The following is a 16182-nucleotide window of genomic DNA, read 5'->3' as shown; positions in this document are numbered from 1 at the left end:
ACGTTTGGACTAACTAATGCTCCGGTAATATTCATGGACCATATGAATCTCATTTTTTGACCATACCTAGAACAATTCGTGGTAGTGTTTATAGATGATATCCTCATTTATTCCAAGACCGAGGAAGAGCATGAAAAGCATCTGAGGATGGTGTTGCTTATACTGAGAGAATGGAAGCTGTATGCAAAGTTGTCAAAGTGTAAAATTTGAACAAATAAAGTGGCATTCTTAGGACACGCGATTTCTCGAGAAGGAATAGTAGTAGATCCCTCAAAGATCGAAGCAGTCGTTCAGTGGAAAAAGCCTAAGATAATCACGAAAGTTTGAAGTTTTCTAGGTTTGGCTGGTTATTACTGACGATTCATAAAGGGGTTTTTTCAAATGGTCCTACCACTCACCCGCCTCACTCGATAAGAAGTACCATTCGAATAGACAGAAGAGTGTGCAAGAAGTTTTGAAACACTGAAGGGAAAACTAACAATTGCACTAGTATTGACACTATTAGATTCCCAGAAACCTTTTGAGGTATACTGTGACGCTTCTTTGAAAGGATTGGGGTATGTGCTGATGCAACACAAGAATGTGGTTCCATATGCATTAAGGCAGTTGAGACTCCACGAGAAGAATTATCCTACTCATTTTCTTGAAATGGCAGCAGTGGTGTTTGCATTCAAGATATGGAGACATTATTTATATGGGGCTTAGTTGGAAGTTTTCTTTGATCATAAAAGTTTGAAGTACATATTTGAAAAGAAGGTCCTTAACATGAGACAGCAGCGATGGATGGAATTTTTGAAGGATTACGATTTCAAGCTGAGTTATCATCCGGGAAAAGCAAACGTAGTTGCGATCACTCTGAGTCGTAAGAGTTTGAGTATTTCTTGGATGATGATGAAAGAAGACGAGTTAATTTCAACCTTTGCAAATTTGAGGTTAGGAGTGAAGGAAACATCAGAAGGAGTCGTCATGGCACATCTACACTTAACTTCAAATTTCAAGACATCCATTCAAGAAACACAATTAAAAAATTCGGAGAAGTCGGGACTGTTAGCTGACACAGATTATATAAACTACAACACCGACAAATACATCGGGTCGTATCGAGTAATAATATTTATTATCTAATCTTTACGCTTTTAACACCAACACATGTTTGATCTTTTTTTTTCTTTTGAATGAAACACTAACATATGCTCAATTAAAGTAGTATATATTTATTCTTAACTAATCATTTTCGGTTTAAAATTTAAATGAATAATATACAAGAAATTAATATAAATCATTATAAAATTAAAAAAGAAAAATGGTATTGTCCTTTAAGAATTTTGAGCTACACAATTAAGTATAAAACATTATACAAGAAATTAACATAAAGTATTAACAATTAAAAAAAGAAAAATAGTATTGTCCCTTAGGAAAATATTATTTTTTTGAGCCAAAGAAATAATCATAAACGAAAATAAATTTTTTATTTTTGGATTAAAAAAGTCCTATTGGGAGTCGAACCCAGGTCGCTGGATTCAAAGTCCAAAATGCTAACCACTACACCATAGAACCAAGACACTAGTAGATGGCAAACTAACCAAATTTATTTTATTTATAAATGTATTTATGTCATGATCATTTCACTTTCCTGCCAAAAAAGCAATTAAAAAGCCAAAGTAGAAAACACTCCATAGCAAATTTTTTGTATGGTACATAATAAAGTACGATTGGTCTTAAGGTGTTAATATGTATTATGCAAGTTTGTCTTTTTTAGCTTGATAATCTACATTTTTTTTTTCTAGATTGAATCACATATATCTAAATTATATTATTTTGAATATGATTAATTTCGGTCGACCTAATTGAAGTTTTGTGAAAAGGGCAAAAAGTCTTTTTACGATTTTCCCCTTACTTTTAACACCAAATTCGAAACTATTAATTGAACAAGCAAAGTACTTATCACTTTAGCTAATAACACATTAATAAGTGTAAGTCAACTAATCTTACTTAACTTTCTTCCTTTTCTTTTTTTTTTTCTTATTTATTTTGTTTTTGTGGCTGAAGTCAAGGATTCTTCATGATATGTATTTTGCCCCATTTAAAATTGGTAAACATCTTGAAAAAAAAAGTATAAAACTAACAATATCTATAGTTAAAATTAGTTTTTGGTTAACAAGTGCGCTTCAATTGTACCGATTAATGCCGGAAGATTTACATGGCCGAGAGTAAAATTGGATTAAGAGTGAGTATTCTTATTAAATTTATAAAGAATATATGCATTATATTTGATAAATTTTATTTGGTAGGCTTTTTATTTATTAGATAAACTAATTTTCTTTTTTTTATCAAAATTTTACTTTTTACTACAACGTTATGTTGGAATAAATTATTTTATTAATCCAGATCATCCATATTGAGTTATCAAAAATATATTATAATGCGAAAGCGTAACTTTACTCATAGAAATTAGAAATTGATGGAAGGATTGTCTCAGTCTTGTGATTCTTCCAATCTTCCTCAACCAAAGCCTTTTGTATCCCTAGGGCTGAATTGTAACTCTTTTGATGGGAAAGAGCGACAAAGACGGCTTTGGTATATTAGGGACCGAAACCCTAAAGGCACTATTTATATTTGAGCATGGCACCCATTAAACCCTAAAGTCCAAATAAAATAGTATCTAAAGTCCAAAAGATAATATATCTAAAATCCAAAAGATAATTATCTAGGAAACAAAAGATAATATGTGGTATTATTCTCATTTAATTCCAAATCAAAAGTATTTATGACTTATTCAATTTAGCATTTATAGCAATAAATGAGATCACCATTATATAAGTCATTTAATTTGAAATAGCATAATTTCTGATTATAGTTAATATATGTATTCCCCACAAACAAATTAGGAAATTAAAATAATTTCCTAACAATCTCCCACTTGAGCTATACATATATTCTTTCTTGATATAATCACATCTTGTAAACTTTATGTGTGCATCTGAATGCTATTTCTCTCATTACATTAACAATCTGGTTCGTCTCATATATTAGATATGGAATCACCACAACTTTTATCACATTAATGTCGTGACTAAATGACGACAATCACCATCCTAACATACTTAACGACATAGATCAAATTTGGATGAGTAATATGAAAATTACATGCCAAATGATCTCATGCATGTCTATTTCCAGCTGGTCCAACTTTAAAACTTTATTGAGATCAAACATAAAACAAGTATTGTAAAATGAACATTTCACATAATATGAAATAAACCATCAACTTAATTCTGTAGAAAAAAAAACTCAATATCTGTCATAGGACATATAGTATAAAATAAACTCCCACTAAACCAAGGCATCATAAATATTGACACCCATCCGAGCATTGTGTAAATGAAAGACTTTAGAGATCAATTCCTTGGTTAATGGGTCTGCTAGCAAATATTCTGTTCCTATATGTTCTATCAGAATCCTTTTTCTTAACCTTTCTCCTTGACAACTGATGAGCGGATAATTTATATACTTTTTAGCATTGTTTTTAGGTTGTTTTTAGTATGATTTAGTTAGTTTTTAGTATATAATTGTTAGTTTTTAAATAAAAATAATATTTTTAGATTTTTCTATGAGTTTGTGTGTTTTTCTATGATTTCAGGTATTTTCTGGCTGAAATTGAGGGACCTGAGCAAAAATCTGATTCATAGGCTGAAAAAGGACTGCAGATGCTGTTGGATTCTGACCTCCCTGTACACGAAGTGGATTCTCTGGGACTACAGAAGCCCAATTGGCGCGCTCTCAATTGCGTTGGAAAGTAGACATCTTCGGTTTTTCAGAAACATATAGTAGTCCATACTTTGCCCGAGATTTGATGGCCCAAACTGGCGTTCAAAGTCAGCTTAAAATTTCTGCGTAAAACGCCCAAACTGGCACCAGAATTGGAATTAAACGCCCAAACTGACACCAAAGCTGGCGTTTAACTCCAAAAAAAGCCTATGCACGTGAAAGCTTCAATGCTCAGCCCATGCACACACCAAGAGGGCCCCGGAAGTGGATTTCTGCATCATTTACTTATTTTTGTAAATCCTAGGATACTAGTTCATTATAAATAGGACCTTTTACTATTGTATTTTCATCTTTTAATCATGTTTTGATGATTGAACCCTCTTTGGGAGGCTGGCCATTCGGCCATGCCTAGACCTTCTTTCACTTATGTATTTTCTACGGTGGAGTTTCTACACCCCATAGATTAAGGTGTGGAGCTATGCTGTTCTTCATGAATCAATGCAAGTACTATTGTTTCTCTATTCAATTCAAGCTTATTCTTATTCTAAGATATTCACTCGCACTTCAACCTGATGAATGTGATGATCCGTGACACTCATCATTATTCTCACTTATGAACGCGTGCCTGACAACCATTTCCGTTCTATTTGCAATAGCTTGAGTGTGTATCTCTTAGCCTCCTGGTTCATGACACATGGTTGCCTCTCCTGACAACAGAGCCTTCCATTCCGTGAGATCAGAGTCTTCGTGGTATAGGCTAGAACGATTGGCAGCATTCTTGGGATCCAGAAAGTCTAAACCTTGTATGTGGTATTCCGAGTAGGATCTGAGAAGGGATAACTGTGATGAGCTTCAAACCTATGAATGTGGGGCGCAAGTGACAGTGCGCAAAAGGACAATGGTCCTATTCCAAAGCTAGCGGGAACCGACAGATGATTAGCCCTGCGGTGACAGCGTAGATGGATTTGTTTTCATCCGAGAGGATCATACAGCTTGCCATGGAAGGAGGTAACACATGGTTGGAAGAAGGCAGTAGGAAAGCAGAGGTTCAAAAGCAACAAAGCATCTCCATACGCTTATCTGAAATCCCACCAATGAATTACATAAGTATTTCTATCTTATTTTCTGTTTAATTATATTTTAATTATCACTATCTCAAAACTATTTTAATTCACCTGAATGAGATTTACAAGGATGACCATAGCTTGCTTGAAGCCGAAAATCTCCGTGGGATCGACCCTTACTCACGTAAGGTATTACTTGGACGACCTAGTGCACTTGCTGGTTAGTTGTGCAGAATTACAAAAGTGTGATTGTAATTTCGTGCACCAACAACTAAGAACTTGATATCTGTATGATTCGTTTTTTTCAAGCTCTTATTGTTTTTTGGAGTATAGTACTTCTGACTTATTGTCACAAAATATCTTCAATGGCATTTCAATGTCATCTACTATATTAGCTCAATGACAAAGTTTCGCAACCATATGCCATGAAATCAAAATCAGAGTACCTAATGATCTCCAAATTTTTTTGATCTCCAATAAGTAAGCATGTAATACTCAAGTATCTACCGAACACTCCCACTATAAATGGTATATCGGGACATGTGCATATTTGAGCATACATTAAACTTGCTAGTGCTGATGCATAAGATTTATCATGCATTGTTGTCCTCTTAAGATCATTCTTAGGGAATTGCTTGAGACTGAACTTGTCTCCGTTAGTTACGGATGTGTCCATTGGTCAATAATTTTTCATGCCATATCTACTTAAAATCTTTTCGATATAGTTCTTTTGTGATAATCCAAGAATACCTTGAGAGCGATCTCTTAGTATCTTGATTCCTGATACAAAAGGGGCATCACCAAGATCTTTCATTTCGAATTTATTTGATAGAAATTTCTTAGTTTCACGCAACAAACCTATGTCGTTACTGGCAAGTAGAATGTCATCAACATATAAGACCAAAAGTATGTATTTACTCCCACTGAACTTGCGGTATACACATTCATCTATAATATTTACTTCAAAACCATATGAGATAATGACTTGATTAAACCTGTGATACCATTGACGGGAAGCTTGTTTGAGACCATAGATGAATTTTCTCCTTTCTCTATTGGATCTCCTTAATGACACTTCTTGAGGTTGTTGGGCTTACTGTATGGGTTGGGATTGAGGAGGATTCTCATTATTTTCCTATACTGTAGCAGCATCTTGAGCAATAACAACATTCTCATTATTCTCTTGTACTGCAACTGGATCTACAGTAGGATTCTCATTGTACTCTTGTACTATAACTGTATCTTGAACAATAATAGACATAAAGACCTGATCATTGTCAGTTATAGAATCCTCATCAAAAGCTACATTCCTAATATTTCCTTTCCTCCCAAACTCAACATCCTCAAGAAATCTCGCATTTCCCATTTCAAAAATAGACCTTGATGTAGGATTGTAAAACTTGTACCCCCTGTGAATGCTCAGCGTAACCAACAAAGTAGCAACTAATTGTTCTTGAGTCCAATTTTCTTTCATGCGGCCTATAAGGTCGCGCCTCAGCCGGACATCCCGAAATATGCAAATACTTTATACTGGGTCTTTCCCCAGTCCAAATTTCATAAGGAATTTTGTTAACTACTTTGCTTGGCACCCTATTAAGGATGTACACTGCAGTCTTTAAGGATTCTTCCCAGAGTAATTCAGGCAAGGAAGAATGACTAATCATACTTCTCACCATGTCCTTAAGAGTTTGGTTCCTTCGCTCTGCAACACCATTCATGCTAGATTTTCCTGGCATGGTGTATTATGGAATAATTCTGTTTATACCCTGGGTCGAGCTATCCGACCTGGGATGGTCGACGATGCAGTGACCAACCTGTTAAGGTCAAGCGGACCGACTTCGTTACAAAGAACTCGGCCATATCGACAGGAAAAGCCCAATAAAGGGCCCAAATAGAGGAACACGACCCAAATCCAAAGGCAATCCCAGCCTATAGAGATAAAGGCGGTTCCCTTGAAGATAAGCTGACTTCATCCAAAATAGGATAAAATAAGATAAGATAACTAACTTATCTTATCAGAAAGGTCAGTCCACACTACTATAAATACACTGGAGCACCCAGGTATAACTCATACTCTGATTCTACATAAAACCTGTTTAATACACATGCTAACTTAAGCATCGGAGTCTCTTGCAGGTACCCCCCACCCTCCGGTGGCCAAGGATCAGCAGTGCAGCAAGTCCAACAAGTCGGACACAACAGCTCCGGCCGCCACCCGCTAGCCGGACACACCATCTCCGACCAGTACAGAAGATCTCATCCGAGATCGACCTCCAGTTTTAGGTAACCCTCGGAACATTGGCGCCGTTGCCGGGGAACCTGAAAGTCATCCCAAAACCATGGCGGACGGCCATGACAACGACCACGACTCGGATCTGGAGAACAGAACACTGCACAAGAACGCAGACACTACGCTAAAGGATACTCCGGAATCCAACGGGAACAAAAACTCATCAAATCCGGGAGCCATGGAAGCACTTCAAGATTTCTTAAAGCAACTTGAGAAAGAAACCCAGCAACAACGAGAGATCGGAAAGGATCTACAAAGAGAGGTACGGCGACGTCGAGAACTAGAAGAAAAACTACAGCAGTTAGAGGCCGACCTCAAATCAAAAGCTCCTCGAACCACTCCTGAGGAAAATTCACGCAAAGAACAGGATCCATTCACCAGGGAAATCATGAAGACAAAAATCCCAAAGGATTTTAAGCTCCCGGATATGGTTTTGTATGAGGGCACTACAGATCCCAACCATCATCTCAGCAATTTTAGAAGCAGAATGTACCTTACCGACGCCTCAGATGCCGTTCGCTGCAAAGCTTTTCCGACAACTCTTACGAAAACGGCGATCAGATGGTTCGACAACTTACCTCCGAAGTCCATCTCAAACTTCGACGACCTGGCCAAAAAGTTTCTGGCCAGATTCTCCATCCAGAAAGATAAGGCCAAGCACGCACCCAGCTTACTAGGGATCAAGCAAGGAGATCGGGAGAGCCTCCGTAACTACATGGAAAGATTCAACAAAACATGCGTGGACATACAAAGTTTACCAACAGAGGCTGCCATCATGGGGCTTATTAATGGCTTACGAGAGGGACCTTTCAGCCAATCTATATCAAAAAAGTATCCCACCTCCTTAGACGAAGTACAGGAGCGAGCAGAAAAATACATCAACATGGAAGAGAACGCTTGGCTAGGAGAAACCTCAAAATTCGGAACCTCCTACCGAGACAAAGACAAAGACTCCAAAAAGAAAGAAGATCGACAGGGTGAGAAAATCAAAAAATACCACAACTACACTCCTCTCAAAGCATCCCTGGTCGACGTGTACAAAGAAGTCTGCCATACAGAAAAATCCCCCCAGCACTACCACTCAAAGGCAGAAGGGGAGGAGAAAATCGAAAGGAATATTGTGAAGACCATCGAATTCGAGGGCACTCTACCAACGAATGCTTCGACTTGAAAAATATCATAGAAAAATTGGTAAAAGAAGGAAAATTAGATCAATTTCTGGCCACCCGGGATGATGACCAAAGAAAAAGACGGAGAGACGAAGATGATGGACGAGCTGAACGGTCAACTCGGACACTAGAAAGACACGTCCACATGATACACGATGGATTCGCAGGAGGTGGGACCTCCAAATCATCCCGAAAAAGATATCTCAAAGAAGTATATCATGATGAGGGAAAGGAGGAAGCACCCGACCTCCTGGCGATAACATTTACTAAAGAGGACGCATCCAGCATCATCTCGGGACATGACGATCCCATGGTCATCACTGTTATACTGATAAACGCCAATCTACACCGCACACTAGTAGACCAAGGGAGTTCTGCCGACATCTTATTCAAAACGGTTTTCGACAAGCTCAGTTTAGACGAAAAGGAACTTAAAGCATACCTGAACATTCTGTTTTGACTAGGAGACACTCCGATACAACCATTGGGATACGTATCGCTACACACTACTTTTGGAAAAGGAAACCAAACTAGGACCCTCAAAATAGACTACATTGTGGTCGACGTAAGTTCAGCCTATAATGCTCTCATAGGTCGGACAACACTCAATCAACTCGGCGCAATAGTCTCAACTCCGCATCTATGTATGAAATTCCCAACTACAGAAGGGATAGCCACGATAAAAGCAGATCAAAAGATGGCACGTCGCTATTACAACGAGAGCTTAAACCTCAAAGGCAGAGGAGAAGAGTTTCATACAATTGAGCTTGGCGGAGCTCAGCGTCGAGAAGAACTCCGTCCACACCCAGAAGGTGAGGTAGAGAAGGTTCAGATTGGAGACACCTCGGACAAAACGACTAATATCGGCACGGTCCTAAGAGGAGATTCAAAAGAATTACTGATACAATTCTTACGAGATAATGACGATCTCTTCGCATGGAAAGCCGCAGACATGCCAGGCATAGACCCTAAGCTAATGTGCCACAAGTTGGCGGTCTATCTAGGATCTCGGCCAGTGCAGCAGAAGCGAAGAAAACTCGGACCAGAACGATCCCAAGCTGTGGAAGAACAAGTACAAACGTTACTGGAGGCAGGATTCATAAGAGAAGTCAAGTACCCACTATGGCTAGCCAACGTCGTCTTGGTGAAAAAATCAAACGGGAAGTGGCGCATGTGTACCGATTACACCGATCTCAACAAAGCCTGCCCAAAAGATCCATACCCACTACCAAGTATTGACGCTCTGGTAGACGCTTCCTCTGGATATAGATACCTCTCGTTTATGGACGCCTATTCGGGATACAACCAAATTCCCATGTATCCACCAGATCAAGAAAAGACCTCGTTCTTAACACCAAAGGCGAACTACTGCTACATCGTGATGCCTTTCGGTCTCAAGAACGCGGGAGTTACCTATCAAAGGCTAATGAATAAAGTCTTCTCGGATCACATCGGAAAAATTATGGAAGTCTATGTGGACGACATGTTGATAAAAACACAAAGCAAAGATACACTATTATCTGACCTGGCTCAAGTGTTTGACACTATAAGGAAGCATAACATGCAACTCAACCCCGCGAAATGCACCTTCGCAGTTGAAGCAGGCAAATTCTTAGGCTTCATGCTCACACAAAGGGGAATTGAAGCAAATCCAGACAAATGTCAAGCTATACTCAACGTGAATAGCCCAACCTGTGTCAAAGAAGTACAACAACTCAACGGGAGACTGGCCGCCCTATCCCGATTCTTGGCAGGAGCTGCGATAAGATCTCTCCCCTTCTATGCTACTTTAAGAAAGGGAAAACAGTTCGAATGGACGACAGAATGTGAGCAAGCTTTCTGAGACTTCAAGGAGTTCTTAGGACGGCCACCTATCCTATCTCGACCACGAGAAGGAGAACCACTCATATTATATCTTGCAGTAGAAAGCCGGGCGATAGCCTCAGCATTAGTCAGAGAAGACGAAAATGGGCAACAACCCGTCTACTTCATTAGTAAAGCACTACAGGGATCCGAGCTGAACTACCAGAAAATAGAAAAATTTTCCTATACTCTCATCCTAACATCTCGATGACTCCGCCCGTACTTCCAGGCTCACACCATTAAGGTTAGAACTAACTAGCCCATAAAAGGAATATTGCAGAAAACAGATTTAGCATGCAGAATTCTACAATGGGCAGTCGAATTGTCAGAATTCGACCTCCAATACGAAGCTCGGACGGCCATCAAGTCACAGTATCTGGACGACTTCATCGCAGAATTCATAGATACCCTGGAAACTCCCACAGAATGGGATCTCTACATGGACGGTTCCTCAAATAAAACGGGAAGCGGCACAGGCGTGATAATAGAAAGCAACCAAGGAACCCAAGTTGAGCTCTCCCTTAAGTTCGGGTTCCCGGCCTCCAATAACCAAGCGGAATATGAAGCATTATTAGTTGGTTTGAAGCTGGCTAAAGAGGTCGGAGCTCAAAAACTCAACATTTACAGCGATTCACAAGTGGTCACATCACAAATAACAGGGAGCTACCAAGCCAAAGACCCCACCATGAAAAAATATTTGGATAAAACCAAGGAACTACTCGGACAAATCGGGGAATATAAGATCTGCCATATACCCCGCGAACAAAATGTCCGAGCTGATGCACTCTCAAAACTAGCCAGCACCAAACCAGGGGGCAACAATAGAAGCCTCATCCAGGAAATGTTGCAAAACCCGTCAATCTCGGAAGAGGAAAAAGTCCTGGCCATAACAAGTCAGGACCAAGGATGGATGACCCCCATAATCAAATACCTCAAAGAAGGAACACTCCCCGCAGAAGAAAAGGAGGCAAAGAAGTTAAAAAGGGAGGCACAGTACTACACCATCATAAACAACATCCTGTACAAAAGAGGAATCTCAATACCTTTACTAAAATGCGTGCCGACCTCCAACACAAGGGAAGTGCTAGAAGAAATACACGGCGGCATCTGTGGCAATCATCTCGGAGCACGAGCTCTGGCAAAAAAAAGTACTTCGGGCAGGATTTTATTGGCCAACTCTACAGAAAGAAGCCACATAATTTGTAAAGACATGTCCACCATGTCAAAAACATGCCAACTTTTACATCGCCCCACCAGAAGAGCTCATCAGCGTGACTTCGCCTTGGCCGTTTGCAAAATGGGGACTCGATCTTCTCGGCCCTTTCCCACAGGGATCAGGACAAGTTAAATTTCTCATAGTGGGAGTAGATTACTTTACAAAGTGGATCGAGGCAGAGCCCCTAGCCAATGCCACCGCTCAAAGAAGCCGGAAGTTCTTATATCGAAACATTGTCACAAGGTTCAGGGTTCCATATTCAATAACCACAGACAATGGCACCCAATTCACAGATGTAGGCTTCAGAAAACTAGTAGCCGACTTGAGTATAAAGCACCAGTACACCTCCGTCGAACATCCACAAGCCAATGGGCAGGCCGAAGCTGCCAACAAAGTCATATTGGCTGGATTAAAATGGAGATTACAAGATGCAAAGGGAGCCTGGGAAGAAGAGCTCCCACAGGTCCTGTGGACATATCAAACAACGCCACATTCCACCACGAAGGAATCCCCCTTCCGATTAGCATACGAAACGGAGTCGATGATTCCAATAGAGATTGAGGAAGGGTCGCCCAGAGTAGTTCACTATAATGAGGATGCAAACTTCCAACTTCAGAGAGAAGAGCTCGACTTGCTACCCGAAATCCAAGAAAGAGCTCGGATCAGGGAAGAAGCTCTAAAACGCCGAATGGCTTCCAGATATAATCAAAAGGTAGTGCCGAGAAATTTCACAGAAAATGATCTTATACTAATCCGAAATGATATCGGAACAACTCGACCAGGAGAGGGAAAGCTGGCAGCGAACTGGAAAGGGCCTTACCGAATTGTAGAAGTACTTCGAAAGGGCTACTACAAACTGTCTGAACTCGATGGACGAGAGCTTCTCAGGTCATGGCACGCCTGCAACCTCAGAAGGTACTACAGTTAGAAAAGATAAAAGATCTCATCATTGGATGCACTCTTTTTCCTGAAAAGGCTTTTTAATGAGGCACCAAGTTGAGACTCAGACAATCTCATATGTATATACTTGCACTCTTCCTTTAAATAAAATATATTTTAGATATTCTACAAAGATTTCAAGACGCATTAATCTGAAGTATTCATCGTCCGATTATAAAGCAACAGATCGGCAGAAAGTGAAAAACAATTTCACTGCAAGATCATGATAAAGACAACCGTCCGATAAAGGTGAAAACGTGATTCACCCAAAGGACGATCTAGATATGACAACCACTTTCTAAAGATCGGCAAAGATGAACACAGAATAATGTAAGAAGTTATCGAAAGCGATCCAAAAAGGAACCTGACGAGGTCTTACGGAATGCTAAAATAATAACTTAAAGACTGGCCGAAATTGAGAAGTCGGACCAAGTCAACCCAAGTTATAAGTAAACCCTGGAAAGAGGTCTGGCCAACCCTATTAAAGAGGATTACTTTAACTTAGAAGGGCTCGACATGACAAAGTCAGCCCAAAATGAGAAGTTATCAAAGTAGTCCCTGAAAGAGATCTGACAAAGATCCAAGAAAGAGGACTACAAATAACTTAAAAGAGACCAATATAACCAAGTCGGACTCCTACTACTTAAAATTTATCAACGTAGTCCCTGAAAGAGATCTGACAAAGATCCAAGAAAGAGGACTACAAATAACTTAAAGGAGACCGATATAACCAAGTCGGACTCCTACTACTTAAAAGTTATCAGTGTAGTCCCTGAAAGAGATCTGACAAAGATCCAAGAAAGAGGACTACAAATAACTTAAAGGAGACCGATATAACCAAGTCGGACTCCTACTACTTAAAAGTTATTAACGTAGTCCCTGAAAGAGATCTGACAAAGATCCAAGAAAGAGGACTACAAATAACTTAAAGGAGACTGATATAACCAAGTCGGACTCCTACAACTAAAAAGTTATAAAAGTAATCCCTGAAAGAGATCGGACAAAGATCCAAGAAAGAGGATTACAAAAATAACTTAAAGGAGACCGATATGACCAAGTCGGACTCCTACAACTGGAAAGTTATCGAAGCAATCCCTGAAAGAGACCTGACAAAGATCCAGGAAAGGGATTACAAAAATAACTTAGAAAAGGACTGCGAAAACAACTCGGAGGACTAACTTGAAGAAATCGGTTACAAATCGTCGGAAATACAAGCCGGAGCGAGAACAAACCAAAAATCAAGTTAGACCTACCTAGTCACAACCACAAAGGATTCAAGATACAAAGTACAAAGCAATCCAAAAGAGATACCAAGTCAAGCACAAAAGCGCGATATCATCCACAAGGTTATAAAAGCCTCAGAGGCCACCAAAACCTATCTCAAGAAAAGCTAAAGCATGCTACCATTTGTTTTTCATAAAATACAAAAGTTGCTGGACAAGCAACGGGAAAGTGTCAGCAATTAACAAAACATAAAGAGTTTAAAAAAGCCCACAAGCCGGGCCAACTACATATCCAGAATAAAGATTAAAACTAAGGGTCAGAAGATTTTTTAGCAGCATCAGGCTGAGGAGACGGAGGCCGAGTCTGGAGAGGAATGGCATCTACAGTACCGTCATCCCGGTTCAAGATCTGGCAGTCGGGGTCAGAAGCGGGAGGACCAACCTCGGCAGGGACAGCAGAAGTCGACACCTTGGTAGAGGCTACAGGGGGAGGATCGACATCATCCTCATCCTCGTGATCAGGGACAACCTTGCCATCCCTGACAACGTTCTCCAAGCTAAAGAGGGTCAGGTCGGCCTCGGGAGTAATAACCCGAACTTGTTTCCTCAGGTTCTCATAGGCAGCAGTTACACTGCCAACAAAATGACCTTGGAGTTCGGAATAATTAGCCCGGGCATTCTCCAACTCTTCTCTCAGACGCAACACCTCCCGGTAAGACGTCAAATAACTGTCCTTATGCCGCATAGCCGTGTCCTCGGCCAGTCTCAGAGAACCAGCCAGAGAAGTAGAGCTAGCCTTTTCATTCTCCAAGTCTTTCTCCAACTTGGCCACCCTTACTTCAAGTTCCTCCTTCAAGCCCTTCATCCGATCAAACTCCTGTTTGGCCTCCTCCATAAAAGCTTTAGTGGCATGGAGAGGAAGACTTTGAGCAGTTCGATATAGGGCCGCCCCCATGTGTGCCAACTTGATACCACTCCGGGTGATATAATCAAAATGATGAAGAAGCGACACGTCGTCCATAGGAAGAACACCATAAGGGCCGATTTGTTGATCTACAAACTCAACCGCATCAAAGTCAGGAGCATCAAGGTTGAAAGGCTCAATTATTTTTTGCTTTTTACTAGGAGGGGCACCGGAAGTTGCAACAGAAGATTGTGGAGGATCGGCCAGACGGACCCGAGGAGTAGGAATTGCTTTCCTCGGCCCGGGAGAACTCGATATAGGAGGTTTAATTGGAGGCTGAGAAGATCCCTCTCCGGCCGCCTTGGCCAAGATGTTTAAAGCAGCGGTCGCCTTTTTCGCCTTCTTATAGGCCCTCATGGAATCATTATTCTTCGACATCTCTGAAAAACACAAAAATCAAAGACAAGTTACAACACTGGAGAAGCAAAGCTCGGGAACAAGTATAAAAACAAATCAGACAGTACCCAAAGCAGCCCGAACCAAAGATGGATCACTCAAAAATCTCTTCGTGTCCAGGTGGGGAGGCTTCCCCCACAAATCTTCAAGAACAACTACAAAGGCCCGCTCAACCTCACTAAGCATTTCCCATGTGTAACATGGCACTCTTACATTCTTTTGCCACTCCAGAGGAAAAGCAGGCTCATCATTTTCATCAAGAAAAAAGGGGCGAACCCCCTCAACGGCACGGACTCGGAACAAATAGTTCTTAAAATCCTTAAACGACTCATCATACATGGCAAAAATTTTATGCCCCTGGGCCGACCTGAAGGAAACCCAGGAAGCTTTCTTTTTGGAGGAACCTCCAGGTTTGGCCGAGACAAAAAGATAAAGGAAAAGAGTTTCAGAAGGTGTTATGTCCAACTCCTAACAAAGAAGTTGAAATATTTTGATAAAACCCCAGGAGTTGGGATGAAGCTGGGACGGCGCAATATTGCAGGACCACAACAAGTCAGTTTCAAAAGCAGTAAAAGGGAAAGTAACGTTTAATTGGCTGAAGAAGTATTCATAAGCATAGAAAGAGGGACGCTCCCCCTCGACGGAAGTCGGAAAACAAACTCTCTTATCAGAATCAGGAGCAACAAGCTCGTAATCACTCTCGCGGGCACGGTTATCACAAATCCTATGGCGCTTCCTCAGCTCTGTGCAAAATTCAGCATCCACAATAGAAACACACAACAAAACAAGGGAGTCCAGCCAACCGGACATCCCCTCGGAAACTCTGGAAGACATCTCTATAATGTTATTGCGAGAAGACATGAGGCCAACTAATCCTACAAGTAAGAAAAGAAGATGGGATTACTAAAAACATCTCGGACAAGGGAGAAAACAACTCAATACGATGCAGGTGAACACATAGAAAAGGAAAACCCCAAGACTCAAACCAAAAATCTTGGGGCATCCTTTGGAGGCAGTAACAAAGCAAGGTTTCCAGGAAAATCTACAGCTCTCACCCCAGCACCTTTCAAAAAAAGAAAAAGACTTCAAACAAGCAAGTATTTCCAGAAGCATGAGTCATCACAGTCAACCAAGAAGCATTCCCAAAATATCAAAACACGCCAAATGGAAAAACGTCAAGAGTACGAACTTTTGAGAAATGCGACCAAAAGCAATCAAGCAAAGCAAGGAACGAATGCAGAGTTTCTATCAGATAGTAAAAAATCAGAAGCAACAAACAAAAATTGTATA

At 40.5% G+C, this 16182-nt stretch overlaps 1 non-coding gene across 1 annotated transcript; it reads right to left on the bottom strand.

Annotated features, from left to right (window-relative positions):
- Positions 1-1485: 1485 nt before the first annotated feature.
- TRNAQ-UUG (transfer RNA glutamine (anticodon UUG)) lies at positions 1486-1557 on the bottom strand. Its single transcript has one exon. It is a non-coding gene; the product is annotated as a tRNA-Gln (tRNA).
- Between the last annotated feature and the right edge of the window lie 14625 nt (positions 1558-16182).

This window comes from Arachis ipaensis, chromosome B2, assembly GCF_059453495.1.
Source record: "Arachis ipaensis isolate K30076 ecotype BB chromosome B2, ASM5945349v1, whole genome shotgun sequence".
NCBI lineage: Eukaryota > Viridiplantae > Streptophyta > Magnoliopsida > Fabales > Fabaceae > Arachis > Arachis ipaensis.
Note: the sequence above shows the minus strand (reverse complement) of the source record. Positions and strands in the feature narration are given on the sequence as shown.